At 46.8% G+C, this 15,536-nt stretch overlaps 1 protein-coding gene across 4 annotated transcripts in view; it reads right to left on the bottom strand.

Annotated features, from left to right (window-relative positions):
* The window catches only part of LOC135900084 (puratrophin-1-like), a 716,878-nt gene extending 712,761 nt beyond the window's left edge, over window positions 1-4,117 (bottom strand). For 2 of the 4 annotated variants that reach the window (XM_070530832.1, XM_070530837.1), the window contains exon 1: window positions 3,750-4,117. The gene's annotated coding sequence lies outside the window, so the exon portion shown is untranslated. The remainder of the gene's footprint in view (window positions 1-3,749) is intronic. The other 2 variants (XM_070530833.1, XM_070530838.1) reach the window with 2 other exon arrangements.
* Between the last annotated feature and the right edge of the window lie 11,419 nt (window positions 4,118-15,536).

The raw sequence follows: 15,536 nt of genomic DNA, 5'->3' as shown, positions 1-15,536 counted from the left end.
ACCGCACGAGCATTGAAACATCGCAGTGAACTCGTGAGAAAGGTGCAGGTGAATCGAACAGACAAATAACCTTCGCGAGATTTCGCGCCTCTCTGCACCCGACACGTGAGAATAGACGGTCGAAAGTGTTCCTGGCACCATGGGAACATAGCGAGCGTGGCACAGCGCCAGAAACGCTGTCAGCTGGAACCGCATGTCGCACTTGTCATAAACACTACGTGGCGGCGAACGCCCACGCTGCCACCGACGTGATGGCATACGCACGAAGTAAATAGCGAGGCGAACCCATGCACGCCGCGGCAAAGCTTCCGCTATAATGTAGGCACTATACTGACTATACTTCCATGATACCGCGGGCTCCATCGATGGGTTCCGCCGTCCATGATGTGCTGAGTGCCTGGAGGGAAACAAGCTTAGCGCCACGTGAATGAACTCTCCCCATTCCTTGCTGGAAACGCACGCGTCATTCTTGAGGCTAGAGCGGCAACAGCTTCTACTCGCAGAAACAAACGATGACTACGTCTACGATGCGTCAAATTGCGGAGTAGTACAATTCTCTCTGCGCCTTTAGTACGAGAGATGCATGGACTTAGATTATGTAGTGTACTATATACAAATGGCTCAGTCATTTTCAACGGCTTAGTCGGAGTCTTGGTGTTCAGGCTGAGTAGGAGCAGTAGTCTTCCCAGCGAAAGTCACCAAGGTCGGGATCAGCACGTCACACCCTACCTAACCAACAGCTGCTAAATTGCTGTTTTTCGTGCTGCACTTTGCATTATGCGTCAAAAATAGCGTCTAAATTGTGCCTATTCTACGCAACGCTGCAGCTTGTAACCATCAACCCTGCGGCGCGCGCCACACGAATAACTGCATAGTGTTTGAAATGATAAAAGTTTCGACAACATATTGACCGAGAGGCGACATCATACCACTTTCCTGAGTGTCTTTCAAGTTCCAGGCCACCGCGGTCCTATGGGTGGCAAGCACGTACGCCGATGACGCTGCGTGGTGAGCTCACGAAGAGGTTATACCGTAATCAATACCATTGTCAAGGAAAGATGTAGTTACGAAAACTTTTGGTCCTGTTCGAAAGATCGCGTTGTCCATGTGAAACACGACAAGCTTTCAACACAGCCGGCTGCACGGCTTGGACCTTCGTTCACGTTTGGGATCCTGCCTGGGCTTCCCGACGTGAGACAAGCCTTTCTTTGTCAGCTATGGGCAGCAGGCCTTTGCAAAACATTCTGCGTTGCGTTTTGAAATAGTTGATAACGCTGCGCATGCGGCAGTTGTGGTCACGAGGAGCCCCTGAACCCCATCCCTATTTGTTACCACTGTGCTAACTCGTATTGACAACTGACCGCTTTCGAAATTGAGCATTTCGGGATGCCGACCTCACCACTCGTCGCCGAAGAGGGTGACGAAGGTGTCGTTGCAATAAGAGATACATATTAGCGCAACAAGGAAACAAAAACTTAAGGGAGTAGTAAGGAGCAGGGCAGGCCTAAACTTCGATTGTTTATTCGGAGTGCGGAGCCGAAAGAGTACACCAGATGCACATGCGTGCAGCGAACAGGTTAAAAAAAAATCGTAGCAACGTGCCAAACTGTTTAAACTCGCTGCTAAATATATATATATATATATATATATATATATATATATATATATATATATATATATATATATATATATATATATATATATATAAACAGATCAAGTAAACATATATCACTGATGCAATCCGTGCCTTTTTTTAACTATCAACAGCCTCCAACAGCTCATGTGCCCACGTGTCATTACTCCTGCTCAGCATCTTCAACTCGCGCAGAAGTCGCTCACACTTTCGCTTTTTAAGGGCGACAGACATGTGCTAGCGGCTTTAGTACCTGATGATAACTGTGACATCTGTAGGCATGCTTGCGTCCAGTGTCTCTCGCCTCCCTACTTCTTTTTTACCAATTTCCTTCTCATCTAACACCCCCCCCCCCCCCCCTTCCTGGTACCAATAATATCGTATCTTCTTTTCGGTTGACCTCCCCGTCTTTTTCCGTTAGTTCTGCTATCTCACTCTCTCGCTCTTTATGTACAGCATCTGCCAACCTTCCCACGCATAATGGCAAAAAAATGCATGAAAGAAAGAGAAAAAAAGTCAAGATTCCAGCAGGAACTTAGTTCACAAGTACCTGTGAACGAAACTCTCACGTAAAAGATATCCCTTTCTTTTTCAATCTAAGAACACTACTTTTGCGTTTAACTCCGAATCGTACAATAAGAACGTTTTCCTTTATGGCAGGTGTTCCTGGTGTTTTCGCCAAAGTTTTATTATCGTCCTCAATTTATAACCTCTAACAGCATCAACTCCTCTCTCTTGCCCTCTTTCCGTCACTGCAATAGTACACGAGTCTAACTGCACTAGGACAACTGTGCATCCCGTTCGTCGCATTCCATTCGCAGGTGAGCGAAAAAAAATGATGTAACAGAAAAAGAAATATACAATAATGACGCGCTCTCGGCTGCAGCCTGTCTTTAACTCCGTCTCAATTTGCTGCCGTATATGGCAGGTGAAGTGGCATTATGCATAAGTTACATGATGTCACCATGATGTCACCATTGGTTAGAGCATCGCAAGCGTAATGCGAAGACGTGAGATCGTTTCCCACCTGCGCCAAGTTGTTTTTCCATTCACTTTCATCGTCATTAATTCATCATTTCTTTAATTCAATTAGTAAGTACAAGTATATTCCCCTGTGTTTTCCTTGGTGTCTTTGTTTGTTGGCTTCTCATGATATGATGTCACCATCCCTTTCTTCATGTGCAATTAGCGCTGTCATTTGGATCAGTGTATATTTGCTTGAAACCTTACGCAGTAGTTATCTTGTAGAGAAATAAACGGATATTTGGCAATTATCACTCGTTTCTTAAACGTTTAAGTCACCCTCTTACAAAACAATCCTGTCTTTCAACCTAAACGCTTTAGTAATTGAATGCTTCAAGCATTCAATACTTGAATGCTTGAGTTCAAGTGACATGCATGTTCCCGGTCTAGCCATTTGATTCCGCGGGTGCAAGAATAAACGCAAAAAGGGAGTGTGTTTTAGTACACAATGAAATGTTGAACGCTTCGTTCTACCCGCTTGTCGTCGACAGGAATTCCCAACGGCAAGTTCAAGAACTTCTGCAAAACTGTATTGCTTCATAGGTGGGTTATGCAGCGGTTCGCATGTGGCACAAAAGCATAGCCAATGGACTGACAATTTTCGCTTGCATCCTCGAGACGAGATAATGCATACGCTGTCTCTGCCAAATTATTTTCTAGCCGAGTCATAAAAGCTTACTTGTGCCTCAGATGAGTGGCTCAGTTTTCCATCCACCGACCACAGCTGTACAAGACTCGACAATTTGTATTAGCCTGCTGTTCGCGACATGATCGACTAGCATTACGCGACATCAAAGGCAACATTTAGAACGCTGTATTAAGCGCTTGTCCCGATAGTGGGCGTGAGAACACCAGAAGGAGCACCGCAAGAAGATAGCTCCTTCGCGTATTCTGCCAATACACACTTGGCGCTCAGTTTTGTCGAGCAATTGCCATCCTTCCAGCATGCGTAACCTAGAATTCTACTGCTATCGCGTTGTCCTGAACGTAACAGATAATAAAAAAGGATACGTAGTTTCATAACTGTTTTGCTCAGAACTCACTTGGATAATGGGTAAGCTATAAGCAAATGACTGACAAATCTCTCTCCCACCTTGATCGTCCACCGGGGAAGCGTCTAGTCGTTGTCGTTGAGTCCGAAATTGATTACTGGATAGGAAGGAGATTCAGGCAGCGACCGAAATTATCCTGGGAACGCGCTCTGTTTCCTGCACGACCCGCACGCACACACACACACACACCGCAAGCCAGGGCGCGTACAAAGCGACCTACTTCCGTCCTCTGGCACAGGTGTTCAACTCGAAAGTGCATCAGCGCGAAGTTCGCGTCACGCTGGCGGCTGCCGCTAGACGACCGCAGTGTAACGAGGCGGCTGAGTGCGCCTGTTAAGGGTGCACAGTGTACGTGTAGCACAGCGTTGTCGCTCGAACAACGTCACGCCGTTGTGTGACTAGAAGGTTTCCATCTTCCATTCACCCCCACAAGAAAAAAAAAAACCAGAAACAAATCCGAGTGGTAACGCACTCGCTGCTATATCCAAGTTTCCTTTTAGTACGACCGGTAGCACACGAACAGCGTTTAATGCGTCAGCAATTTGCATCAGCGACGGGCGCGCCACCTCTACACATTTTCATGTTTATTTCTAACGTGAGACAAACAGATGGGAAGGGGAAGACGGTGGTTGGGGTAGGAACGTCAGCAATGGTATATTTTTTGTGCTACGCAAAAGACGCGCGAAAAATGTGGAAGCGTCAGACCCTTACAAGCTGAAGTGGAAATTATACGCGCTCGTAAATCAACAAGTTTCGGTCATAATTAAATGTAGGTGACGGCAAAAGCTGAAGTATAAAAGCTATATGGGCACATGTGGAACGTCCAAGCAGTGGCGTAGCAACAGGGGGGGCCGGGGGGCCGTGGGCCCCGGGTGCAAGGGGCCAGTGAGGGGGGGGGGGTGTCATATACGTCTGGAGACACCCCTCTTTCCGCCGGCTACACCCGGGGAGGGGGGTGACAGAAGATCTATGGGCCCCGGGTGTCAGACGACCTAGCTACGCCACTGCGTCCAAGTGTATTTGTTCATATACGCGCGTTCATGTGAGTGCACACGTGCGTATGTGAGCGCGCATAGCAACTATGGGCTGGATTTATTATCACGGCAAACGGCGTCCAGTCGTATTTCGACATTTGTAGAACCGAATGCTCTGCTTTCAAATCTCCGTTCAGCTTCATGAAACAGTTTTAGCAAAATCAGCTACAACGCAAACAGGCCAGACAACTTTCGTCATCTTCCAGATCGCTATCAAGAAAGTGTAGCCTGCAATGACAGCGGCCGAAGACACCGAGTTCTTATGGTAGCCTTTCGAGTGCAAATGGCCTCTGTACTCTAAGCTAACAGCAGCATCGCCACAACACTTCACACTTGCAGCTCCGGTCACTGCTGCCAATACTTGCTTCTTGAAACAAACGGTACATTTCCCTCAAATTGGTTAATATATTTTACAGCAGAAAGAAAATAACCACCTATTTTATCAAAGAATAAACGAAACCTGCCAATCTATAATAAAAACACGGCATGCTAATTGGGGAAATATATTGTACAACAGGGATATTTTACCTATAGGTATATACGTATAGGGCACGTTTTTCAATGAGCAGCAATCTGCGAAGGAACATCTTGCGTGCTACCGTAACTAACGCGAATACTTTGCGCTCACGCACGTAGTTACAAGGTGCAGCTTCAGAATACATTATCGAGAATTAATTATGCGGCGTGAGCAGTCGTAACCGAGCCTGTCTTTCTAGGCGCAATTGTATAGCAATAAATCAACGAAGGACGTAATTATGGAGATAATTAAAAATCTACGAAGGGAATGAAATGTTCAATAGAAGCGCCTAAATAAATGTCTCCAGAAGACGGCACCGTAAACTGCGTCCTTATCATTCTTTATTCTTTCTTGTATCTTCACTTAACGGAACCCTCGTCAAAAACGGCAGCAAGGTTGCATGCGCGGATATATTGCCTCGGAACGCGGCTTGAGACTAGTTATCTGCAGGACTGTATGACACCAGAGTAGAAGAAGATTACGCTACATCCCTGTCTCAACGGCAACTCTATTTTCTGGAGGTGTCCGCCGTCAGTCATGTCCGCCGTCGTCCGCCTCTTTAAGCCGGCACTAATTCGGAGTAGGCATCATGAGACTAAACGAAGATCGATACGTTGTTTATGCTATACAATATTCTCAGGTAAACGCCACCCTTTGAAAGACAGCCCGACTCCACCCTTTAAGAGCAGCCGGATGGTCCGCGTTAGAACATGTGTGTCACAATTAGGTCAACTGTCATAAGTAATTTAAAAAATTGGAGGACGCTCAAAGGGACGCTAAAGGTTAATATTAAGTCAACGTGGACTGTTGAAATACCATCCCAGAAATCTCGAAACGCTTGTTTTCTGCGAAGAACAGACTTATTTTAAGAGAAAATGCGTGCTGAAGCGTCCGCGTACCTCTAGCGCAGTTCAAATCACCCGCCCACCAATCGAGGAGTGGTGACGTCATGGTCTCAGTGACGTTGCGCCGTCGGTGAGTAAAATGGCGCCCGCAGACGGCGCTACGGCTTTTCTGCGCAAAATGCAAACGCGCGGCCAGAAACAGAGCCAAGACAGAGCCAACAGCAGCGCGAAAGTGGAACTATAGTGGCTAGCGGAAGGGAAAGCGCGCGAAGATAAGCTGGTTCTTTATTTTATGACGCCAACTTTGACGCTCGTTGCAATGGACGACCCTGACAACGACATATTGGCTCGCGCTGCTGGCGCCATTGCGTAGTACTACGACGGCAACTGTATGTCATTGCTGTACATATTCGCACATTTGTAGCTTTGCCTTCGTGAAAACCAAATGCCGCACTCACTGCCCCGTCTTCGACCTGCAGTTGTTCTTGCGCTTCGAAGAATGCAGGCAAGACCAACGGAACAGCTCTACGGGAAAGCATTGCTTTGAAAGGCACTCCACACGACTTCAGTAAGTCCTCGTTGAACTCGTAATCCTCTAGACGAAAGTGCAGCGAGCACACTATGCGATTTTTCGGCTCTTTGCCAACGCGCTGTGGCAGAGGTACGGCACTTATAACCACTTCGAACGGAGAGGTTCACTCGTTGGCACACAGTGATAAGTAACGTTGGATTCGCCGCTGCAACTACCCTCTGCCAAGCACCGCGGACCCTTCGCGCATCCCACGACATCACATGGACGTGGCATTCTCGCTGCTTGTTCCAAATGCAAGTTTCGCGAGCCAGCAGAACCAGCGCAGCACGACGCGATAGCGAAACAACTGAAACTCCAAAGCGCGCGCGGCGCAGAGTCGAGCGCGCAGAGTCGAGTGAAAACAAAACCTTTCGACCACCCATAGTACTGAAGAGTAACGTCAAAATGTTATTTTTTTTAGAATTGAACAAAAGTAGACAAGTAGCATTTTCTTCCGCTTTATAACCTAATGAAATTATTTTTAATACGAGTAGTTGAGTACTAGTGACATAAATTATGATGATGAGTGCCTTCGTCATCGGCATAGTACCGGAATGTCGCTGGGGGGTCTCAAATCGTGTCATGCACTTACCTAAATTTCTCGGCTACTAAAGCTCTGTTCGAGATTATATTGACGCCTTAGACGTTCTAGAGCATTGCTTTAGCACTTTAACTTGATTTCATAGTAACCTTTAGTGTCCCTTTAAGAATCGCCTTGAAGAGGAAGCTTTAGCTTGGGTGCTCCTATCTAAATACATGTAAAAGAAGAATTCGTTTTTCTTGACAACCACTGCACCAAATTTGAGGAGGTTTGTCGCGTTTAAAAGGAAGCCTTAAAATCTAGTGAGTGTTGGTGTCGAATTTTTGATCTCGGTCGTCAATGTTTTATTAAAAATTGACAAACATCAAACATTTTCAGAAAACGATACTATGAAATTTACAACTCCGTAACTCGGCAATTAAAAATGATATCACAATTCCGTGAATTGTATCTAATAGTACGTCTAAAGCGGACAAAATTGATATGTCACACATGAACCTAAAAATATTTAGTAAAATGTAAATACAGCTTTTGCAGAACTTTTGTACACGACCTAACAAATTCACGTAAGATATAAAATGGCATGTTCACTTTATCCGTTTTTAGCGATCTAATGGATACCGTTTACAGAACCGCGATATCTGTTCTTGATGCAGAGCTATTAATTTGTAAACTTCGTGCTTCTATTATTTTCAAACTTGCGAATTTCGGAAAATCTTTTAAACAAAATTCAGGCCCTAAATCGAAATTCCGCTTCCAACAGTGACTAGAATTTAACTTTCTCTCTCAAATGCAACAAAATTTCATTAAGATCGGTCCAGCGGTTATCTCAGAAAAACGTTCTTGCGTTTTACATGCATTTGAATAGGCCGCGTCGGAGTTGGGCCCGAGATAAAGCTTCCTCTTAAGAGCAGAACGCGATAGCATTCAAACATCCCCGACTGCTTGTCACGCTTCCCGGCAACTGGAGCATATGTAACCATAATGTTTACCTGGAAACGCTTGCCGCGAGCGCTATGCACGAAGGCGAGCTTTGTGGTGGAACTGGTGGAACCACGGTCTCTTGCGTGGGCCGGAGGCGATGCAGCGGAGGCGAGTGCCAGCTGCAGTTCATGCAAGGAAGCGGGCGCGCCGCTCCGTGGCCACCATAGTGGCCCCCAAGACACTCGTCGCGCCTGCGCGCGCAAAATGGCGGACGCCGCGGCCAGCCTGTGAACACCGCGGACGGTTTGTGTGCGTGAAGGGGTTTCTTTGAGTTTTCGGGTAACATAATTGTTTTTTTTTCGTATAGTAAAATTACAATGCGAGAGCTATCGTGTCTGTAGGTTGTGTGCAAGTGGTAATTTACGATTTTTCTACGTATTTTAGCTTAAGATATTCAATTAGTTCAGTCAACTGCTTGCGTCATATGGAAAGCCTAGGTATACGTGGTGCAAAAATATTTTCGCGTATGCGACCTCCGACTCAAAGCGTTGTATTTCCTACTCAGTAGTTCATTTCGCTCGCGCGAAAAAAATCGACCTCCTGTTTCTTCAGGAGTGTAACTTGAGAAACAACCAGGAAGTTAAAAGATTTTGCGATGAATTTTCTGTTAAAGCTTATTTTTCATGTAGCCCCGGGAGATGTCGTGGTGTAAGAGTGGTGGTTTTTCGTAGGGTGCTTCTACATGGAAGTCACCGCCTTTTTTATTTGGAAGGTCGTGTAATAGCTTTTGATTTTTTCTGGGGTGAGAGGAAAGTTCGGGCATTGAATGTCTATGGACCCGCCGTACGGTCAGACCGCATTGACTTCTTTGCGAGACTCTCCCCTTTTTTGTTAGACAACCACCCATTCTTTATCGTTGGCGATTTTAACTGTGTGCTCGACCCCATGCGCGACTCACGAGGGCCACGACAATACGCTTCCAATACGCACGCAACTGAATTTTCTCGTATAGTGAAAGACTACAATTTATCGGATGCCTGGGTCCATATGCATGGCGGAAGTTTTGGCGCCACATAGCAGCAAAGGCAATCGCAATGTCGTCTAGATCGAATGTATTTCCCCCCTGAATTAACAACGCAAATTGTCCAGTGCAGCATCCTCGATCTCCCCGCGGACGCCGGGTACATTTCAGATCATCGCCCTTTCGCTGTCATATTGAACCTCGAAGGAAGGCCAGGTGAACGCACTGACATGTGGAGACTAGACATTGCTTCTTTGCGTGACCAGGCGACTCTAACCGAACTAAAAGCGTCAGTAGCTACAACAGTTTGCAATTATGATTGCAATATCGAAGCGTGGGGTAGTTTAAAGGAAAGGTGGAGGTCAGTATGCATAGCAGCTAGCAGGAAAAGGAAAAGAAAAGAGTCCGAACAGCTTTGTGAATGCCTGAGAAGGATAAGAATAGTACGAGACGGTAACTCCCAAACACAGTTAAAGGGCCCCTGAAACGGTTCGGACAAATTTTGTAGGCGCATTCGCACCACAATTTAAGTGAAGCGTTACGTGTTAATGGAGTTACATGCGATTAGAAGTTACCCTCCTCCCTAGCCATGCCTTTCCTCCTCAACTCGCTTTCCTCCTCAAGCGAGCGGCGCTAAGCTCCGCCTTCACTGGTCCTGCGTCACGATGCGACGTTACATCGTCTACTTCCGGTTATTGGAGCATGCCTCCTCCCGCGCGAGACCTCTCCGCTGGCCGCTTGGCCGTCGACCGAGAGCCATCGAAGCAGCGTGCGTTGCGAGCATTCTGTCGTAGCGCCGAAGGTGTCCGGTATTCCGGTAACCACAGGCAAGCTGGTCATTTCGGCAAATGACTGGAGGCATAAACTCAAGCTGATGAAGGAACTTCAGAGTAGACGTACGTGAGCAGCCTGATCGGTCTGCACGGTCCAGACACTTGTTGGCGCAGCGCTTGACCAGTCAAACGAAGCGCTAATATTGCTCTAACCAAGTGTAAAACATTTTAAACATTTATAAGAACAACGTGTTGATGATTACACTCCTGCGAAAAATACACACCAGCAGCAAAGAAGAATGCACTTCGTTGCTGCTACTGTGTATGGTTGAGCTCTGTGCCACCAGGTGGCTGCACCGTGCAGACCATTCACATTTACCTTTCTGCTCATCTCATGGCTCATCCCGGCACAGTCAAGCGGCTAGACCCTGTCCCCTTGCGCTTGTGTTTGTCCTAATACCGGAATTGCGAAACGCTATTGCGTTAGTAATCTTCCGCTGTAAAGTGACGGCCACAAACGCGCAAATCCTGGCACCTATCGGATAGCGGCAGTCCGATGCGCAGCAGCCAGTTCGCTCGTATTCTGCCTTGCAGAGGGACACGATGTCGCAGCTTGACATATTGCCAGTCGCTAGGTTCGCAGTCCACAAGGCAACAAAGTCGAATATAGTGCTCGCGAAAAGACTGAGACCGACTCTGACCGCGGAGCTCTCGTCAAAATGGAGTACGTGTAACACGAGCAGACGACACTTGCTGTGTGCCTTAAGTGTACTGAAAAATTGTTCTTGTGCATTCCCTTTATGTTACTTTCTTTTTATAAAAACAAATGAACTAACATTCCAACTATTACAAAGATCATTTGTTTACCATAAAGCTGGAAAAATTATCGATCACGCGCCCTGGTCAGCCAATCGGATAGCTCGCCCCACTGACGTCATATGGGTGATTGCCGTCATATGGGTAGGGGCAGCTTAAAATTCCGCCGAGCAGCGTGCTGCGATCGGCAGCGATGTGCATTTTTAAAACCTTATAATAAATTACACGCTTTACACGGAGCACTTATATGTGTCAATTAATGATCAGAAGGACCTACTCTAACGACTCCGTACGTTTGTAGAAAATCGTGAAAATCGTTTCAGGGTCCCTTTAATGCGCGAATACCTAGATCATCAGCGTGAACGCTACCACAGACTTATGAGCTGGTACTCTCGCACCTCTCCAAAGGCGTGGATGACCAACAGGCCAATTTCCCACCCTGAGGTACTGCGGCTGGCTCGTGCGTCCAGCAGGAAGCAGAACGGCAGCTCTTTCATTGAAAGGGTTATAATAGAAGATGGCACAGAGAGCGGTGCGAGGCGAGATATCGAAAGAATTTTTTGGAACTGATTCTGAGACGCATTTTCATCGGGAAAGATTTATAATGCAGAGCTATTGAGTGAAGAAATTTCAGACTTTTGCGCTAACCTACCTCAAGTAGAAGATACAGAAGGCCAGAATTTATTGTCCCCAACAAATCTGCAAGAAGTTTTTGATGTTATTCGTCTATGAACAGCGGATCAACACCCGGGGCAGATGGCTTACCAGTCGAATTTTACCGATCTTACTGGGAGGAAGTAGGCACTGCCTTAGTGTCGCTCCTTAACGGCATTCTTGCACGGGAAGGTATTCCTAAATCGTTTAATCGGGGCCGCGTAATGCTCTTGCCAAAGCCATACTCCAACCTTGCAGTTTGACTGGTCATCCTGGAGGCCTATAACGCTGCTCAACACAGACTATAAAATATTGACAACCCTTCTTGTAAATCGCATGAAGATATTATTGCCCAAAATAGTCAGTGTACATCAAACATGTTCCGTGCCGGGTCGGAGTATATTTTCGTCTCTCAACTTAACACGTGATATCATACAATACACAACAGCGCGTGAAGCTTCAGGAGTATTAGTAAGCTTGGACCAAGCCAAAGCGTTCGACCGCTTAGAACACCAGTACTTATTTGAAGTTTTACGATGCTATAACTTCCCTGAAGAGTTTGTAGACATCCTGCGGCTGTTGTATTCGCGAACAACAGCTGAGCTACTGCTTAAGAGCATTTTAACACCTAGATTTGATGTGACAAGGGGAGTGCGGCAGGGTTGTCCTTTGTCACCCATATTGTTTGTGCTTGCGATTGACCCGTTGTTAAGGCGGTTTAGCGAGAGCCCGCTCATAAGAGGTTTTCCTATGCCGGGATCCGGGTGCATAAAAGTATCGGCGTATGCGGATGACATCACTTTGTTTTTACGGGATGGGGACAGTCTTGTAGAGGTATTTCGTATTTATAATCAATATGCTTCAATGTCAGGGGGCAAAATAAATATGAGAAAATGTGAAGCATTAAATTTAGGTCGCGTCGAAATAACGCCAGGGGACATTAAACAGAGCGAGCATATGCAAATACTAGGTATCAAATTTTGTACAAGTGGTGTTTCACCTCACACGTGGCGAGACATTGTCAGCTCCATTAACGAACAGCCAGAAGCAGTGACTGCGTCACCACTTCCGCTGGCAGTAAGGGCTTTCTTCATTAAGAACGTATTGTGCAGTAAACTGTGGTTTGCTGCAAGGGTAGCTCTCCCGCCGTCACCAGCAGTACGAGTAGTAAACTCACTTATTTTCTCATGGTTCTGGTTAAACAAGTCGCAATACGTAGCGCAGCAATTTTTGCGTCTGCCAAAATCCAGCGGAGGATGGAGCTTGCCGTGCATAGTTACATTCGGTAGGCTGTTGTGCACTAAGAGTACATGTGATCTACTTGATGATGATGAGTACCGTGGTAGGCCACTGCTCGTTTATTGGCTGGGCCATTACCGTAGAACGCTTATGCCGCAGAGTACAGGCAACTTGCTTCCGACGGCAGTAACGCCAGCACCGCAGTATGCGGCGGCTGCGCGCTCGCAAAGCCAGCTTGTACAACTAAGAATTACAAAGTGGCGTGCGACACCAGTTTCCAGGCTTTGTGAAATGTTGTGTGAGACAGCTGTACCTCCACGGACAACTACTACACAAACATGGACAGCTGTGCTTTCACCTGATTTGCCCTCTCAAGTGAAGGATTTTCATTGGCAATATCAGTGGGGCATTCTACCTACAAGAGACAGGCTTGAACGCTGGCATATGGTAGCGAATGATAAATGCATATATTGCGCACAAACAGAGACCAACACGCATGTAGTAAAGGACTGCGTTGTAGCACGCAACTTCTGGAAGCTAGTTCCAAGAATGTTCGGAATATCCATCGTGCGGCCACCACAGCGCCGAGATCGGTTTGCGAGTCTCGTCTACTACAGCGCTAGCTACATTTTGTGGTGCTTCCGTAACATAGCAGAACGATCTCGGCAGTCAAATAGAGCAATGTACCCCAGAATGCGGAAACTACGGGTGATAATATGGGGTCATCTTGAAGAACAGTTGTTCAAACTCGGTGAAGCCGAGTTTCTTCGCCGCTGGTCTACGCGGTACATAACCGTCTCCCGAGGCAAAGTCTTTCTACAGCCAGAATAATGTTCAATTCTGTTGCTTGAGTTCGGACTGTATCTGCATGTGCCCCGAGTGCCTTTCATAAATTCGAGGCTGACAATAATGCTTTTGCGTGGATGTGGTAATGAGTTTTGTTGTTGTTGTTGTTGTTGTGTGTGGCAAAGCCAGTGTCAAATGGACACCATTTCTTATTTCATTTGTTAATCTGTTTTGTTTACATCAAGTGTGGCGTATTACATGTGATGTACTTTATATTGTACTTTTCGTTCATACCACAGTTGTAAGCGTGCCTACGGGTCAATAAATTTCCTTGTCAGCTGCCTAATGTCCTTACATCGGTCATTGGTTGTATTTCTCCTCCACAGCCTTATAAGCGGATGTTGCTGTAACTTGAGAATGGTGCACGAATGTTGACAGGGCAACGGAGCCACATTGTTCTTCCTCTTCACAGGTGAATCACTGGCCCACCAGCTCAACTGGGCTACCGTGACCACATCGCTAGCCCGACGCGGGCAAGAAATAACTACAAGTACCGTAGGTGTACAGCCTAGATGTTAGTGGTACATAACAACTCCGGGGGATTGGCCAGGAACCGGGTAGTTCAATATAAAATATAAAAAAAGAATGTAAACAAAATTCGTGAATAGGTAGATGAGAATCGTTAGGTTATAGCCAATGGTTTTATTAGACTGAAGGAATAAAGGACACCAAGACTAGAGCTAATCAAAAACGATTTTATAGCGCACTAGCCTTTACATTATTTTTTGTCCGCGTCGTATTAGAGATATATTGCCACAGTAACTGGCATCAAACCAACTAGCCTGAAAGTCTATACCGTAAGCTCAACATGGGTGTCCACCGGAGAGTATCCTCCGGTGCGTTAACTTAGCCCGCATTCTCGTGTTTGTGCAACAAGGGTCGCGATATTTGCGCAAAACAAAGCGAGTCCCCGCAACGCAGAGCGAAAAAACAGAGAAATTAAGCATCTAACCAACACATCCAATACGTGAGAAGGCCTGCGCACTTTTGTGACGTCACGTAGTATAACCGAAGCTCCGGAGACAAAATTTATTGTATCTAGGCCAAATTTAGACAGCAACGAGCCTCAACCGCGTCCGTCATAAATACGTATGCGCTTAGGCTTACCGGCGTGGTGTCGCAACTCGAAGCGCGCAGAACCTCTGTTAAATAGGAGGATCTTATTGATATAACACCTCCAATGATTTGGCACAGTCGGAACGGTGCAGGTACCGCTTCTCTGAACTATCCCAAGCTCAACAGGAAGTGGGCAAGAGAGCCGACTACGGACGAACACCTTTCCTCACTTGCACAGGCTACACAAGATGTACCCCGACAGACACAAAGAGAAATAACCCGGGTGTGAAGACACCGACACTCCCGCACACCACATACAAACTCCCGAGGCGCGCGGCCGGCGCCGTCTCGCCGCTAATCACGGACTCGCTCGCTAACTGGTCGTGGGAGGCGCGGCTCACTGAACTGGACTTGGGAAGCCAGCTGGCGACCCTCGACCAGGCCCGTCGAGCCGTAGAAGCCACTTGGGTTCTTGAATAGGGGCTTCACCTATATACACCACTCATTTTTATGAGCTAATAAAGTTCTTCTTCTCTTAACTATAGGCGGGTGTGACCTGTGACGGTTACGTTAATGAAGACAAGCTGCCGCCTGCCCCTCTTCTTGAGTTATCGCCGAACCTTGCACTGGTTAATCTTTTCTGCACGATTACACATCGCGAAGCAAAGCATACCACAGCAGCGTGTTGATGTCACGCAAGCAGACATTTGGTACGATTCGCTCCAATCCGACGTTCAAACTTGTGCAGCCGAAAAACATTTCCCCACACAGAGAAGTATTCAAGTTCAGAGGTTTTACGCGCCAAAAGCACGATATTCTTACGAGGCGCGCCGTAGTGGGAGCCTCCCGATTAATTTTGCCCTACTGGTGTTCTTTAACGTTCGCCTAAAAGGAAGAATACGGGCCATTTTGCATTTCTCCCCCATCGAAATGCGGCCGCCGCGGCCGCGATTCAACCCCCAAGCTCAGCGACGCAACGCCATAGCCACTG

Source organism: Dermacentor albipictus, chromosome 1 (assembly GCF_038994185.2).
Source record: "Dermacentor albipictus isolate Rhodes 1998 colony chromosome 1, USDA_Dalb.pri_finalv2, whole genome shotgun sequence".
Taxonomy (NCBI): domain Eukaryota; kingdom Metazoa; phylum Arthropoda; class Arachnida; order Ixodida; family Ixodidae; genus Dermacentor; species Dermacentor albipictus.
Note: the sequence above shows the minus strand (reverse complement) of the source record. Positions and strands in the feature narration are given on the sequence as shown.